Here is a 13,675-nt window from a genome sequence, read left to right on the forward strand (position 1 = left end):
ATTGTAATCATGAATTCTAGACACACACACATACATACGATATTTGTAAAGGACAGGGTTGATTTTGTCATCCATTCATTCATGCCATTGTATTCATGAATCCCTGACACACACACACACACAGAGCTCTGGTGACCCACTTTTTAAATTCTGCCCGCATAACCTAGGCTGACATAATGGACTCAGTTACTAAGCTAGAGTGTCTCCTGAGGCTGGATGACATCCCTCTGTGGAATCATTCATTTCTGTGACTGCATAGAGTACCCAGTGGATGCAGGAATTACAGTAAGTAGAAACAGATCACAAACTCCCTCATAGAAAGATGTACTATGTATGTGGAAACTTTGTAAGGACTTCTGCTTAAATTAATCTGTTTTTTTAAACAATATTGGCATCTATATTTTTTCTTCTATTCAAGTGAGCTTTTCCTTTACTGGCATGCAAGTTTTTATTTCACCCTAAAACACAAAACACTATTCGTGTATTAGGCTTTAATATAAGCTTAAGACTAAAAAAAAAAGTATATTGTTGTGGAAAAGGCATTAAAAAATAAATGGTAATATATACAGTATCTCACAAAAGTGAGTACACCCCTCACATTTTTATAAATATTTGATTATAACTTTTCATGTGACAACACTGAAGAAATGACACTTTGCTACAATGTAAAGTAGTGAGTGTACAGCTTGTGTAACAGTGTAATTTTGCTGTCCCCTCAAAATAATTCAACACACAGCCATTAATGTTTAAATCACTGGTAGCAAAAGTGAGTACACCCCTAATTGAAAATGTCAAAATTGGGCCCAATTAGCCATTTTCCCTCCTCTGTGTCATGTGACTTGTAAGTGTTACAAGGTCTCAGGTGTGAATGGGGAGTAGGTGTGTTAAATTTGGTGTCATCGCTCTCACACTCCCTCATACTGGTCACTGGAAGTTCAACATGGCACCTCATGGCAAAGAACTCTCTGAGGATCTATAAGAAGATTGCCAAGACCCTGACAGTGAGCTGCAGCACGGTGGCCAAGACCATACAGCGGTTTAACAGGACAGGTTCCACTCAAAACAGGCCTCGCCATGGTTGACCAAAGAAGTTGAGTGCACATGCTCAGCGTCATATCCAGAGGTTGTCTTTGGGAATAGATGTATGAGTGCTGCCAGCATTGCTGCAGAGGTTGAAGGGGTGGGTGGGTCAGCCTGTCAGTGCTCAGACCATACGCCGTACACTGCATCAAATTGGTCTGCATGGCTGTTGTCCCAGAAGGAAGACTCTTCTAAAGATGATGCACAAGAAAGCCCACAAACAGTTTGCTGAAGACAAGCAGACTAAGGACCTGGATTACTGGAACCATGTCCTGTGGTCTGATGAGCCCAAGATAAACTTATTTGGTTCAGATGGTGTCAAGTGTGTGTGGCGGCAACCAGGTGAGGAGTACAAAGACAAGTGTGTCTTGCCTACCGTCAAGCATGGTGGTGGGAGTGTCATGGTCTGGGGCTGCATGAGTGCTGCTGGCAATCTCCCAAGGAGTGCCATCCAGCAGGGATATTATCTCTGAGAACCATATTCGAGGTGGCCAATAAGGTGCTACTAGCAGCAGACATAGACTGTCTTGGCGAACTCTTGCTAGAACTTGTGGGAGCAGGGAGATCAGGGAAAAGCATACAGATGTGACCTCAGCCACATGTGCACCATGGTATCCAGCCCTAATTGTGCGGGAGGAGTGAGGGTGAACCACAGCGGCCGGTGTGTTGTCTCCTCGGAGGCGGACACCTGCAGTCCCACTTGGCCAAACCTCTGCCATATGGACTCCACCACTTGTGGATGGAGCCACCAATCCCTGGGCCTCAGCCCCTGCCTCAACAGGATGTCTGCCCAGACATTCCAGTTGCCCAGAATGTACATTGCACTCACTGACAAAACTTTCCCTCTGCCCAGAGAAGAATTAGTTGCGCCTGCCTGAACAGGGGGCGCGGACATAATCCTCCCTGGTGGTCAATATATGACACCACCGCTGTGTTGTCTGTAAACACATGGTGACCTCTCAATTGAGGAAGAAGGAATTTCAACGCTAGAAATATGGCCCATATTTCTAGGCAATTTATATGCCGCTCGAGATGAGGGCTGCTCCAGAGACCGTGAGCTGGATAGCTGTCTAAGACTGCTCTCCAGCCCATAAGGGAGGTGTCTGTCATTACCATCTTGCGCTAAGGAGACACCCCTAGAGCATGAGCCAAGGCTAGAAACCGGGGACACTCAAATTCTCAGAGCACGTAGGCATCGCCCCGTGACACTGATTACTCTCAGAGTTTCCATCCATGGACGAAACCCCCAACTTCTCAGCCACCACTGAAACGGTCTCTTGTACAATAGGCCCAATGGTATGACGTTGGCTGTTGCTGCTATAAGCTCCAATAGTCTCCCATAGAGACTGGAGGGGATGCCAAGATCCAGCTTTATCTTGCTCAATGTTGATAGGATTGACGCTACGCATGTTGGGGATAGAAATGCCCTCATTGTAGTAAAATCCTTATAACCCCCAGAAAAATTGTCCACTGCACTGGAGAAAGCATACTTTTCTGAGGTTCAACCTGAGCCCCAAGCTCTTCATGTGGGCAAGAACAACATCTCGATGTTGAACCACCAGTTCCCTGCATCGTGTTGAATTAACCAGGCGTGCATGTAGTTTAGTACACGGATGCCTTGGAGTCACAATGGAGCCAGAATGACATCCATGCACTTTGTGAAGGTGCGAGGGGATAAAGCTAGCGATATTTCTATGTGGAAATATGCACCTTTTAGATCTATCGTCACAAACCAGTCCTCAAACTGAATCTGTGGAACGATAACGTTGGGCGTCAGCATCTTAAACCTTTATGTCCGAAGAGTACAGTTCAGATGATGCAGATCTAAAATCGGCCACATACTCCTCTATTTTTTGCGGACCAGGAAATAACGGCTGTAAAAACCTCCCTCCCTCAGGGAACGGGGTACATGTTCTATGGCCCCTTTGTCCAAGAGGGATCTTACTTCCTGTCTAATGTCAGGCTCTGGTCTGTGCTGACTACTGTGGTGAGCACACCTCTGAACCGGCAGGGGTCGAGCTCTAAACTGGACCTGGTAACCCTTTTCTACTGTAGACAGAACCCATGGATTCTACACATTTGGCAGTAGTTTCCACACTGTCAGGTGGTCTTTTAGTGATGTTAACTATTCCACATTCTATTGGAGGGAAAGCATCCGATTTTCGTTGCCCTGTGACAGCTCGCTGACCAGAGAACACTGAAAACTTGGACAGCTTTGGCAAGGGGAAGCCCTACAGTAGCACTGGGGGCTAACTGCCCTAACAACCTCATGTCCCCTGATACGTCCCTCCACAGCCCCTCAGGACCGCTCCTCTTTGTCTGCTTGGCCTTTATGACCATTCTCAGATCAGGCCTAGTAGCAGGCCGTGACTGTGGCCGCCGGTTCCCCTGGCTGTCTGTGGGTGTTGGCAGGCTGCCATACTCACCTTCTGTGTCTCCCTCGCACTAGCGCTGGCCCGGGTTCCACTCATGGATGCCCAGGTGAACTTGACACAACAGGGAGGGACCTGGCTGAATGCCGTCATATGTTGAGCTCACTCAGCAGTTCTGCTTGGTAGGCCTGCAACAGTGTCATTGTCTGCAGTGACCCACAAGCAAGACTACTACTGCATAGGGCTTGCCCACCAATGCCACGGTGGCCTTACACGGTGACTTGGAACGCAAAGCCGACCTCCCTAAATTACCTGCCGTCGATGGAGAGAGGTAGCCCGCAAGCACCTCCTCCACCTTCAGCATAGCTAAGTAGCCGTGCCGTTCATTCCCCACAATGGCTGAATAATCCGACATCGTGGGGTTATAAATTTGGCTTATGCATGGTTTTCCCCCAGAAGCCTGATATTTTGTCATGCAGGGGAGTTTTCTGCAGTGTGCGGAATTTACTTTCACTGGGGAGAAAAAAGCTCATCCAGCCTTAGTAATCACTTCAAGTGGCTCTTTATATGCTGCTCTCAGTTTTTAGCACATCCTTCTGGCTCCACGGAATCAGAGAGGAATTAGTACTATTATTTTTTTTCGTGTGTTTTTTTTTTTTTTTTTTGGCTTTCCATAGTGGAAGGAGGAGTCACGACATAAGCTCCAAAATCCAGCGGAGAGCCGGACCCGGAAGACAGAGCAAGAGCTCGTCTCTGGCTCCTCTTCCGGATCCTCAGTGGCTGGCCCAGATCCGCGAGCCTCTGAAACCCAACTCGCTTCGGCTCCCGAGAAGAGAGCGAGTCGCAAATGGAGCTGCCTAATGTAGGCGTTACAATGCTCCAACCCTAGACACTTCACATGGAAAGTGTGTACTACTCCCCGTGATGAAACGTGAGCAAGCCGTAACACACTTCCTGAATTCTCTCACTCATATATTTCTCTCTCGCTCATTCCTTTTTTTTCTTCTCTTTTTTTAAAGGGATAGAAAAGTCCAGAGATTTTGAGAAAAGATAGAGAGGAAATTAAGTTTCTTTTTGTTTCTTTACACAAACAACCAACATGCAGTCTCGCTGAAGATAATAAGGCTGATGGCGCAGTTCACAGGTGCCATATATATATCACGCGACGCGCTTAATTGCCACGTCACCTGATTATGGCAGGCCTATAAATAGGCATGATTTTACACAAGCTTCAGATGCTGGTCACGTATGAGGGGCGCTCCCATAGTGTTATGCTAAACGTAACGTAGACTTCCCTTTGAAAGGGAACGGCGTGAGCATTCAAAAAAGAAAACACGAGCAGAAAATGTCAGAGAGCACAAAAACACAGTAATATAACCAAGGAAAACGATTTTGTGCACGATTAAAAAAAACTTTGAATTCATGTTTCAGTTTTATGCAATATAATTTTGCATGGACTGATGGGGCCGTTTTCTGAAGCCATTACTTTGTTAACTTGGATTTGTTCACTGGGTCATTATCATTATGAAAAGTGACATGAGGCCTATAGGTTTTGTACTAAAAGAGATTGGTATTTCAAGTAGCCATGATTCCCTCTATCTTGACTGGAGTCCCAGTCTCAGCTGCATGCTTCCATATTATGATGCTGCCACCACCGTACTTTTAAATGTTTGATTCACGCTTATTATTTTTCGATCCGTGACCGCAATACTTTTGTCAGGAAATTTAACCCATATATAGTGTCCCCAGGAAGATACAAGACAAGATTTTAAATGCTTATTTAAACTTAACAAGCTGAAACACGAATTTTTGAATGGAGTCCTCTCAGAGAAAAAATGGTTACGTACACTTAGCAGTACATAACACTGTGTTTTTGTTCCCTAAGGTACAGGTTAAATGTGTCCTCAAGGATTCACTATGAACCAGGGCAAAATAGCTGCTTTTATATTGTTTTTTTTTTTATGCCCTGTATATCCAAAACCTGTGCCATAAAAGAGTTGTAGCTTGGCTAGAAACCGGTATGTGCAAGGCTAGATTCACTGGAGATGATGCTCCCCATGCTGTCTTCCCATCCATTGTGGGTTGCCCAACTATATACCAGGTATAGTTTTTGTTCTTATTAAATTTTTTTTAAAGAATTTATTTACACTGCTAATTTGCATTGTTTTTCTTTTGGTATGGCAAATCTTTTCTTTAACATGATTGTCTTACTTTTTACAGGGTGTGATGGTTGGTATGGGATAGAAGGACAGCTACGTTGGTGACGAGGCTCAGAGCAAAAGAGGTATCCTGACCCTGAAGTACCTCATTGAGCACGGTATTGTCACCAACTGGGATGACATGGAGAAGATCTGGCATCATACCATCTACAACGAGCTGCGTGTTGCCCCTGAGGAGCAGCCCGTCCTGCTTACTGAGGCTCCCCTGAACCCCAAAGCCAACAGAGAAAATATGACCCAGGTTGGTTTAATGTTTCAAACGATATGAATCTGCCTTTCGGTTGACTTTTTAAACCCATTTCTGTTCTCCATAAGTTCATCCAATTCATTCACTTTCTCCATGCTTCATCTCCTCTGAACTCCAAAGTTTCTCATTTGTTGGAACCAGCAGGTAATTTCTTTCCCTGCCTGGTCTTTCTACACTTTGTTTTGTGTGCAATCTTTGTTTACTCACGCTTCTCTCTCTTTAGTTCAAACTTTTCTTTATTCTAACTAACCGCATGGCCTGTAGTGACAACCTAATAAAACAAAACGGGGATTAAACTTTCATTTTCTCATTTCAGATCATGTTCGAGACCTTCAACACCCCAGCCATGTACGTTGCCATCCAGGCTGTGCTGTCCCTCTACGCCTCCGGTCGTACCACTAGTATTGTGATGGACTCTGGTGATGGTGTGACCCACACTGTGCCCATCTACAAAGGTTATGTCCTTCCACATGCCATCCTCCATCTGGACCTGGCTAACCGTGACCTGACTGACTCCCTCATGAAGATCCTGACCGAAAGAGGCTACAGCTTTACTACCACAGCCAAGAGAGAAATTGTACATGACATCAAGGAGATCTGCTACGTTGCCATTGACTTCGAGCAGGAGATGGGCACTGCTGCCTCTTCCTCCTCTCTGGAGAAGAGCTACAAGCTGCATGACGGACAGGTCATCACCATTGGCAACGAGAGGTTCGGGTGCCCCGAGGCTCTCTTCCAGCCATCTTTCCTGGGTAAGAAGTTAACAAGTGCTGTAGTTGGTGCACTTGTACTGTTTAGTGCTTCTGGAGACCTTGTCTATTACCGTATTGATCTTCAGGTATGGAGTCCTGTGGAATCCACAAGACCACCTTCAACTCCATCATGAAGTGCGACGTGAACATCCGTAAGGATCTGTATGCCAACACTGGTGGTACCACCATGTACCTTGGCATTGCAGACAGGATGCAGAAGGAAATCACATCCCTGGCCCCTAGCACAATGAACATTAAGGTGAGCTTGGTTTATCCATCATGGGTGGCTAATGAATGAAAAGGCAGGTGAATGCTTTAATGTGAGACTAATGCTGGTCTTGTCTTTGCAGATCATTGCCCCACCTGAGTGCAAATACTCTGGATCGGAGGCTCCATCCTGGCCTCCCTGTCCAACTTCCAGCAGATGTGGATCAGCAAGAAGGAGTACGATGAGTCTGGACCCTCCATCGTCCACCGCAAATGCTTCTAAACAGACTGTTACCACTTCACGCCGACTGCGCAGAGAAAAACCTGAAACGACAACACTGGCCTGGCTTTTGTTATTTTTGGCGCTTGACTCAGGATCTGAAAACTGGAACGGTAAAGTTGATGGCAATGTTTTTTTGCATATAAGCATCCCCAAAGTTCTACAATGTATCTGAGGACTCAAAGTACTTTTTTGTTTTTTGTTTTGTTTTTTGTTCCTTTTTAGTCATTCGAAATGTTCATTAAATGCATTGTTCAAAAACTTATTTGAAGGCTGCCCAGTGATTGGGAGCATACTTAACATTGTAGTATTGCTTGTATGTAAGCTATGTAATGTCTGGGTTTTTGTATTTTCAGCCTTAATCTTGGTCCTTTTGTTTTCTTTGTGTTACAAAATGGAAATACAAAGCTTTACCTTTTCAAAATGTAAAGATTCATTCCGCTTGGGCAAACATAAAAGCTGTATGGAACACGGTGGTGCCGGACACTCGGTGGGGCCAGCCTGTACACTGACTAATTCAATTCCAGCAAAAGTGCACATGTGTAAGACGACATCACTTTTGTCTAGATTCTTTTATGAGTTTTTAAAAAGATGAACAAGAACCAAGTGCTGATGAAAGTCAGTGGTTCAGTTGACCACGATGGTGATGCTGTAGCTCTAGTGTTCAGACTGAAATAAACTGCTATAAAACCTCATTCTGTCCACATTACAGATTCTGTATTGTATAAGAATAGTTCACTCAGTCTAATCTCTCCTAAGCTTAAAAAAGGGAATGTGATTTATTTTATAACTTAGTTTGTCACTATTTTCCATGGAAAATGCAGGTTCATCAATCCCAGGAACAATTAATCTGTCCAGATTAAGTCTAATATTTTTGTACTGTGTGTACATTAAGGATTTATTCAAATTGTTGATGTCAAAGTATTTTACTTTAGAATACTTTTATTCTTTCAATCACAAATACTTTGAAGAGAAGCACATGTGTTTACTGATTAAGTGTTTCAAAAATGAGGTTTCATTGGCTGATAGTCTAGTTGGGTTACTCATAGTAATTAAAAGAATAGCTGTGTTGGGTTCATGAAAAGGATTTTAAGTATAGTATAGGAATGCATGTGCAGAGAGAGAGAAAGAGAGTTTGCGATTGTAATTCGGACCGTACAGCAGATGGCACTGTGTTCAATCAGCAGATATACAGTACCTGCAGTATCCGCCTTCAGAGTACTGCAGATGTATAACCGCCAACACACTGCAGAGTACCAGTATTTCCTCCTGGGAGAGAATGAATGATGTTCTTCTGCAGTGAAAGTGGTAGTCAATAGAATAACAAAATGTGGTGCATATCATTTTGGAGCTCTGCTAACAGCGCACACTAATATAAGAGAGATGTTGTTTTAGGCAGCTTTCAGTGTGCTGACATTACTTTGGTTACCAGCGGGTTAGATGATGAGGTGAAGATGGGTGCCCTAGTTGCATGTTATTTACCCCAAGCTGTGTTCTGACAGCACTTGAAATATGATGAGACAGTTTCCGACTGAGCCTGTGTGTCTGTGTATAGGAGACAGCAATTACAGAGTCATCATAGTTGAATGCTTCGAACTAAATGTGATGGATTATGGGTTTTTAAAATGCTTTGTGCTATATGGCATTTAAATTGAAGCACAGTATAACAGGTGTGTTCCTTTGGCTGTTTATCTTGAATCCTTTAATCCAATTTTGAATTGCATGCACAGTGAAACAGGTCATGTCTATGCTCTCTCTCATGCTCTCTCTCTCTCTCTCTCTCTCTCTCTCTGGTACATCTTTTGCACTTTTAACATTTATTTTTTGCATGGTAATGTGAACGTAGTGTACCTTTAAAAAATGAATTAAGCTACATACAGTAATTTGACCTTAAAGAAACCACTCTTCTACCTTTTAATTAGCTTTTAGAGTAATTCTTTAAAGGTGCATTATATCCACCTTACCAGGTAAAAGTTAAACGCTAATGGTATTATTGACTGTACTCTTGAAGGTATGACCCCAGTGCCAAGGAAAGGCATTTTAATAGCCTTTTATATTAATTAATTAATTCATGAATTCATCTTCAGTAACCACCTTTTCCAGGAACACTGGGATCCCTCTTCCCTGCACACACTCATTCACACCTAGGGACAATTTAACCTTGCCAACCCACCTACTGGCACATTTTATGAAGGTGGGAGGAAACTGGAGAACCCGAAGGAAATCCACACAAACAGAAACACACACATCCCTATCTGAAAACAGAGCATGTTGTACCAGAATGCACACAGAATAAGACAGCCCTTTAGCAGTCTGAGATGAAAGACAATAGTGCCATCAAGTGTTGTCATAGTTTCACTATGAAACCTTACACTGGGGAGTTTTGAGTATATAATTTTGAAACCCATTTTGGCCAGAGAGCACATGAGAAAGCACACGAGAAAGTGAAATTTAGGGTCTACAGCACTATTAAAGCCATTGTACTGCAGGGGCCCTTCTGGACTTATAGCAAAATGAGTGCTGGTGGTCTCAGAGCAATTTTGCTGGGCTAAGGTCATAGCTTACCAGAGTGTGTGTGAAAGCTCTGAGTGGGTCTGACAGACTACTGACACCAAACTCTGACTCCGTCATGATTCCTGGCTCAGCCAGAGACTTTTATGAATGTTGTAGATTAGAGGTTTCTACAGTATGTCCACACCCAGTCTGTAGAACAGACTCAACACCCTGTGAGTGTCACAGTCAACATAACGGCATAATATCTACAGTACAGATTTAACAGGTTTTGTATTTTATTCAAATTGGATTTTATCCGAGTTTACAGGTCACTCGTGTAGTGGACGTAAAGGATGCTCTACTAAGTACTAAAGATGTTTGACATGAAGGGGTTGAATAATTCTGAAACTAGAGAAATCATTATAAGTTGCATTTTCAGTTGAATTTGGGGAATCCACTTGAAGCATTCGTTGTGTTAAACTATTTCAATAGCTTTTGTTCGATTTGTTCACTGTAAACAGCTGAAAGTCTGTACATTTTGACAATAAACCTGATTTGCAATGGGGGTTGAATAATTTTGATTGCAACTGTAGTGTGAGGTTGTGCTTAAAGTTAATCACCCTCACAAGAAATTACTGTCAGAATCCACTAGAGGTCAGTGTTGGGCATAGATGACACTTGGAGACATTAGCACGCAACAGAAAACACAGCTGGATATCAACATATGAGAGAGAACCATTAAGTGTGGAATTTTTAATCAAGAATTTGCAACAACAAAAAAAAAAGTTAAAAAAAAACAAAACAAAAAAGTAAATTAATTTTACTGGTTTGTTATATGCACTGTTAATTACAAAATCTGGAAAACAAGCTATAAAATGATTATTAATCAGTGCTATATCCCTGCTGAGACAGTTTTTAAACAGATTGTGAGTGAATTACAAAGACAGGAAAAGTCGATAGAAAATTTAAAAATAAACACCCGTGGACTCTATTGAGTTTTTGAAGAGGTGTGAGGTGTACATATGTTGTAAATTGATATGAATATAAATGTAAATATGTTGTAAAATAATGTGAATGCACGTATGTGATTGAGTTGCATCAAACTGCTGTGATATGCATATTTACAAAAGTGGACAATGAGTTATAATGTACTATATAAATGTAAATGTGAATAATGTATCACAATGTTATTATGTAAATGTAAATAAGTTTTTGTAATGAGTTGTGAAATCTTTCAATAGAGCTTTATTTAAAAAGGAGAAAACACAGCTGACAACATTTATATGTTCATGTCTTGAGTTTGGCAACATCTCAAAGCAAATAATGAAATTACATGCTCAAATGCTCATTTAAGGTGAAAGTAATTATATAGGTAGATATATGACAGTGGTGCATTTGTGTAATAAGTAGGAGTTGCTTACAAGCTGAACATAGTTAATCCTTTTGTCTCTGAATTTTGAATTACATGCTGCATGCTCCGAATTTGGCTCCAGGAGTTGGTGCAAACAAGAGAGCATCTACAGTCAGTTCCAGAATCACCAGCATCCATGGTAAACAGTGTTTCTGTCATCAACCGCTGTTTTCCTTGGTCAACCTGTTCGATGTCTGGTTGTTAGTACACCAGGGGTTTCTTTCTTTTTCAGGACATTCCAAATTGTTGTATTCACTTTGCCCAATGCTTGCGCATGTCCTTGGCTCAAACCAACAGTAGACATTCAGTGTAATTAATTGTTTAAACAATATATCTAACAGCGCACACTTTGGCAACATGTCAGTCACATGCTCCAGTATTTTTGATCACTTGAAAAATGGATGGGTTCAAACAAAATGTTGCCATGTTCGAAGTCTTTAACACAACTAGATGTATATATCAAGAAATGAAAGCTGAAACTCCTATTGTCTCATATTCATCTTTTGATCTCCAACCCAAATGTATTCAGTGAAAAGCAAAGACAAAAGCATTGACCTTGCTGTTCAAATACTTTCTGAGGGGATTGTACAGTATATAGCCATTGCCTGATTAATGAAGGCCAACACACACTTATCTCATTTCATATGTGCATTCTCTTATCTTCCCCAAGTTAATAAAGACAAAGGAAATTTGGCCATAGTCACCTCAGATTTACACCCTGCTGAAACCAGAAGTCATGGATGACTTTGTAAGAGTTCTTAAACACTTTTTTTTTTTTAACATTTGTTAATAATATTTCTATGGGTGAAAATAATTGATATGATGGTTTTGTTAAAAGTGATATGTGGTTTTGTTAAAAATACATTTATACAGTTTTTTTTTTCTTAAACCTTTTCATAATCCTTCACATCTTTACTGGGGTGCCAATAATTCCACAACTGCCTGCATGTATTTTCAGGCATGCGAAACACAACAATGAAATGTGCTATGAGTATGAGCATCACCGCTGGTTGCCATAGCTATAACATGCAGGCACTGGAGATATGGAGACAGATGGGACCATCCCCAGCTGTTCAACATGCAGTGCAAAATCAATGGTCACATGATCACTCCCAGCCATCTAAATCTAATCAGCTCATCCTATGGTTACAATTCTATATACATATGAATCATACAAACATTCAAGTTTATTCTTGAGACATTATATTAACATGACAAATAAATGATAAATGAACAACCTGAAAACAAAAGGCCCCAGCTACCTACTGCTGAAGGCCTAATAATAAAAATGATGTAAATAATACGCTATGGCATTCGCAAATGGCCTTGTTAAGTTTAACTAAACATTTAAAACCTTGTCTTGTATCTTCCTGGGGACACTATATATGGGATCAATTTCCCATTAAAAGTATTGCGGTTACGGTTCGAAAAATAATAAGGGTGAATCAAACATTTAAAAGCGCGGTGGTGGCAGCATCATAATATGGAAGCATGCAGCTGAGACTGGGACTCCAATCAAGATAGAGGGAATCATGGCTACTTGAAATACCAATCTCTTTTGGTACAAACCCTATAGGCCTCATGTCACTTTTCATAATGATAATGACCCAGTGAACAAATCCAAGTTAACAAAGTAATGGCTCCAGAAGTACAACAATTTGGAACAGCCCCATCAATCCAGATCCAAATCTTTTCTAAAACTGTGGAATGACTTGAAGAGGGCTGTGCGTAGGAAAGTCCCTCGCAATTTGATAGATGGCTTTTGCAAGGAAGAGTGGAATAAAATTGATGTAGACTCTTAAACAAAGGATTGAATGCTGTATTACAAGCAAAAGTGCTTCAACAAAGTATTACAGAAGTTAAGAGGAGTCAGAGCAGTCCCCCAAAACATTAATATTTGTTTTTCATTTGAATTTTGATGGTTATTAACCATGGAAAAAAACCTGCAGAAAAACCTGCAATTATAACGGAGCTGTGTAGACGTTTCATAACCACTGTACTCGTCACTGCACACACAAGAAAACACCAGTGCACCTTGGTTAGAGGTTTATGATAGTTTAATTTAAGAAATAAACATCAAGAGCATTACTTTCATAGACAAAAATCATAAAAAGCACACAAAGTTTGTTGTTGTTTTTTTGTTTGTTTGTTTTTTTAAGAAAATAATAAAAAGCCTCAACACCTTTGTGAAAATGAAATTTTCCACCCCCATTTTCCTCCACCTGTTCATACCTTTTTTATGGAATTATTCCATGTATTTAATCAGCACTATATCTGTGATGTTCTCAACATACAGATAAATGACCAGCCTGGATCAGATCATTGTTTTCCTTTCTACATAAAGCTATACTCCTTTAAGCCTTTAAAGCACATAAACTCAGACTCTCGATACAGTTTGAGATCACTTCCACACATTAAACAATTCACTATAAATTGGCAAATCTCACAAGGTTACTTTTCCCTGACATGCTGTTCAAAAAAAATGTATTAATACAATATAAAATCTTTCATATAACCAACATTACCATCATAAAACTACACCACAAGAAATTCAGCCACAGTAAACATACAGTATTCACACTGCCCAGCCTTCATAGCTGGTTAAATTCATGAT

At 41.3% G+C, this 13,675-nt stretch overlaps 1 pseudogene; it reads left to right on the forward strand.

The window, feature by feature from the left end:
• The first annotated feature begins 5,457 nt into the window (after positions 1-5,457).
• On the forward strand, positions 5,458-7,886 carry LOC128611220 (actin, cytoplasmic 1-like; annotated as a pseudogene).
• The last annotated feature ends 5,789 nt before the right edge of the window (positions 7,887-13,675 follow it).

Source organism: Ictalurus furcatus, chromosome 8 (genome assembly GCF_023375685.1).
Source record: "Ictalurus furcatus strain D&B chromosome 8, Billie_1.0, whole genome shotgun sequence".
Lineage (NCBI taxonomy): Eukaryota > Metazoa > Chordata > Actinopteri > Siluriformes > Ictaluridae > Ictalurus > Ictalurus furcatus.